The sequence below is a fragment of the Vicugna pacos genome, chromosome 19 (assembly GCF_048564905.1).
Source record: "Vicugna pacos chromosome 19, VicPac4, whole genome shotgun sequence".
NCBI lineage: Eukaryota > Metazoa > Chordata > Mammalia > Artiodactyla > Camelidae > Vicugna > Vicugna pacos.
The window spans coordinates 3,990,389-3,994,794 of NC_133005.1; the positions used below are offsets into that span (position 1 = coordinate 3,990,389).

The 4,406-nt window shown below is 45.1% G+C and overlaps 1 non-coding gene across 1 annotated transcript; it reads right to left on the reverse strand.

Annotated features, from left to right (window-relative positions):
* Nucleotides 1–3,896: 3,896 nt before the first annotated feature.
* On the reverse strand, nt 3,897–3,958 carry LOC116278906 (U7 small nuclear RNA). The gene has a single exon (XR_004188253.1). It is a non-coding gene; the product is annotated as a U7 small nuclear RNA (small nuclear RNA).
* Nucleotides 3,959–4,406: the final 448 nt, after the last annotated feature.

Genomic DNA, 4,406 nt, shown 5'->3' on the forward strand with positions numbered 1-4,406 from the left:
CATTTGCAACAACATGGATGCTCCTGGAGAATGTCATTCTAAGTGAAGTAAGCCAGAAAGAGAAAGAAAAATACCATATGAGATCACTCATATGTGGAATCTAAAAAAAAACAAACAAACAAAGCATAAATACAAAACAGAAACAGACTCACAGACATAGAATATAAACTTGTGGTTGCCAAGGGGGTGGGGGGTGGGAAGGGACAGACTGGGATTTCAAAATTGTAGAATAGATAAACAAGATTATACTGTATAGCACAGGGAAATAGATACAAGATCTTACGGTAGCTCACAGAGAAAAAAATGTGACAATGAATATATACATGTTCATGTATAACTGAAAAATCATGCTGTACACTGGAATTTGACACAACATTGTAAAATGATTATAAATCAATAAAAAAATGTTAAAAAAAAAAAAGAAAGAAAGCAGGCACCCCTCATGGGTCCTCCTTTTGATGGGCAGAATTCACTTAACTTAGTCACTAGATATGTTATCGACAAATACTGACTTCTGTTGCAGAAGACATTACGAGTTAATTCAAAAAGTCAATATTTGCTCAATAGATGATGGCTCCTGAGACGAAACAATGAGAGGCACTGAATCCACCTAGTCAGGGCCAGCTCAGCATTGCCACCAAAGAGAGTTCAAAGATTCCCTCCATCAACAGACCGCCCTCCTATCACCCATGTCACAAATTCCCACTGTTAGCATCAAGCCAAAAAGGCTTGCTCACTATTTATAATAGCCAAGACATGGAAGCAACCTAAATGTCCACTGACAGACAGTTGGGTAAAGAAGATGTGGTGTAGATACACAGTGGAATACTGCTCATCCATAAAAAAGAACAATGCAGTGCCATTTGCAGCAACATGGATAGAGATAATCATACTGAGTGAAGTACGTCAGAGAAAGACAAACATCAAATGATATTACTTATAAGTAGAATCTAAAAAAAATGATACAAATGAACTTATTTACAAAAAAGAAACAGACTCACAGACATAGAAAACAAACATGATTATCGGGGGGGAGGGGTTGGGGAGGGGTATAAATTAAAAGTTTAGGGTTAGCAGATATACACTACTGTATATAAAATAGATAAACAACAAGGACCACTGCATAGCACAGGGAACTATATTCAATATCTTGTAATAACCTCTAATGGAAAAGAATCTGAAAAAGAATATATGTGTGTGTGTGTGTATATCGGAATCACTTTGCTGTACACTAGAAATTAACACGCCATTTTAAATCAACTATACTTCAATTTTTTTTTAAAGGCCTTGCTAAAGTGCAAATATTTTGCCTGGAAGGGTAGAGATGGTAACCAACTGAAAGGCTGTCCTGTACAAAACCATCCTCTTTGTTCCCACACTAAAGCCAGGCGTCCCTCCTTCGCTGCATGTTTACCCCTGCTTCGTGGAGAAACCGGTTCCTTCAGTTAACTTGCCCCCCTTTCTTTACAGACTTCAAGTTCACAGCAGTACATTAATCCTAACACTGGTGTTAGGAGAGCAGGAGTCTGGAGAAGCACAGCCTGGGTTAGAACTCCAGCTCGGCTTTGTGATGTTGGGCCACTTACTTGACCTCTCTGTGCCTCAGTTTCCTCAAGGAAATGGAAATACTAATAATGCCTACCACACAGAGCTGCTCTGAGAGTTCAACACGTTGATGATATTTACAAGGTGCTTAGAACAACATCTGGCATGTGAATTAGTGTTAATCAGATCCATCATTGGCCTGTACATTTTAATTCATATTATTTTAGTAATAGAAGATAATTCACGGGTATGAATACACCGTGAACACAAGGCCAAAATGTTGACCCAAAACTTACATCTATCTGTGTGCTTCTCCCCCTTCTATCTCTCTCTCTCCACAACTGAGGTAACCGCAGACTTAACACCTGCATTTTCTTACATACGATTGTAACACATACATATTTCTAAAAAATATGTTTCATTTTATTTGCTTCTAATTGAATTAAAAGTACGTCATGGTCTATGCTATTTTCTGAGGCTTTTAAAAACCCAATATTACACTGTTGCAGGCAGTTGTAGTTTAAACTCACACTTAGTAACCTTTGGAGTGGGCTCCATCACGCCAGAGTCATGCTCTAAAAATTGCTTAGTTTGAAAAAGTGTCCAAATTGGGAAGACTCAGCTGGAAATGCCAGTCACGATTCTGGCACTTGCACTCTGGCAGAGCCGAGCAGCCTGGGTGGGGCAGACTCACCACGCCCTGGCTCCCGGTGCCCCTTATGTCTCTCTTTCCCTCATATCTGCAAATGATGTCCATGTCATCGGCTGTCATCTATGGAATAGCCACTGGACCCCGATCCTGGCGGCCCTCCTGCCCCCCATCCTCACGCAAGGCCCCCCGCTGGGCCCTGCTCCCTGCTGGACAGCCCCCGCTGAGACTGACCCAGGGCAGGACGGCGGCCATTGGGGTGAGCAGGGCGGGAGTGCACACAGGGAGGGCAGGGGACCGTGGGGGGCTCGCAGGGGGTCTCTGGACAGCACACGAGCCCCGGATCTGTGAGAAGAACGGGGCGTGGGGAGGTTGACATGGTATGAAGACAAACTTAGCATCAATCACAGATTTGCCTCACAACAACCCAGGGGAGATAAGGCAGTGATTAGATTTATTCTGACAACATCCCAAAATGTACCTGGAAATACGTGTTTCATAATACGTCTCGAATCACAAACTGCCTGAAATTACTATCTTTTCTTTCAAGCCAAGATGATGGGGAAGTCACAGAGAATATGTTTTGATACTCAATAGAGTATTGAAATACCAAAGGACTGCTGGGACTCCCTGCATCCTCGGAGCCCCTGGGCGGCGCCCATCTGCCCGCTCCCCCGAGGTGATGTCTCTAAGGAGACTAACGGTTCTCAGGCTTGAGGACCAGACCAGCCCCGGCTCCTTTCTGTATTAACCTGGGCTTTTGAAGCACTGACCTGTTAGTATTTTTGAGTGTTCTCTGAGCTTCCCAACAGGAGTCCCTCCAGAGCAAACATCAGCAGCCCTGGGGGCAGAGGACAGTCTCTAAACGTCATAATGGTGAAAGCGTGGCAGGGCGGGGGGCAGCGGAGATGGTCAAGCTGGACCCCCAGTAAAGGAAGGACAGCAGAGCTTCCAGTAGGGGGGCCTCCCCACCACTCCGCCCTCACCTCTGTGCTGACCACGTCCATCAGATTCTACCCAAATCCAGGCGTGCAAGAGGGAGGGGGCAGCTCAGGGGACCACTTCTCATCGGGTGATGAGCAGGTTGAACCAGACGGCTCACAAGAGCTCTGTCAACCCTTTCCCCAATTTCGTATTTACAGCCACATTCATTACACACACACACACACACCAGATTCTCTGTTTCTGGTCGTAGTGTCAACACCCACACAACCACCTGGGATCAAAAGTTCTACCTTGGCCTCACCGCTTCTCTGTTAAATAGGCACCTGTGGCATTGAAAGGATTCTAATACGAATGATGCTGCTGATAGTAACTTTAACAGTAATAGCAGGTGCCGCGTATCCATGACAGCAGGGAACACAGTTACACAGCATGTTACGTATAACAGTGTAACACATATTAAATACAGTGTGCACAGCACATACCGCAGTTGTGTTAGGGTGTAAATATCATACATGCTGTTATGTATGTGTTATAATAGTATTTATTATAATATTACATATATAGCGTACATGCTAGCTGTATACAGTACATATTACATACACATACTATATGTATTGTATAATGTATACCTTGTATTCTATACGCTGCATACATACACACACACACACACACACACACACACACACACACCCTACACATGTTATGTGTAATATAATAATAGCAGGGTTATTTTGTTTGTTTGTTTGCTTGCTTTCATGGGGGCTTTCTGGTGTAGACCGGAAAACCTGCCAGACAAATTCGGGAAGAGCTGTAACACCGGCAGTTTTGACATAGCACTTACTATGTATCATGTCATAACATACACTTGCTGACTCATTTTATCCTCACGACAACCCTTGAGGTATATACTTTTACTGCAGTTTTATGGATGAGGAAACTGAGGCACAGAGAAGTTAGGTGATCTGCCCAAGGTCACACAGGCAGCGAGCAGCAGAGCTGGGCGTGGACCCAGGCAGTGTGATCCTAGCATCCTGGGCTCACTCAGCCTCCCCTCCAGTCCCTGTGTTCAGATACTGCGGCTGCCCCTGGCCTGTCTCCCACCACAGCCAGCCTGAGTCCTGGCTCTGGCTCCATCACTCCCCTCCGGGCACTGAAGCTTCTCTGCAGGCTGAACCCCTGGCCCCCTGGCCCCCTGGCCTTATGTCGACCCCTCCATCTGCTCCTCCCTCGCACAGCCGCCGCTGCCTCGTTGGCCCACAGTGGGTGC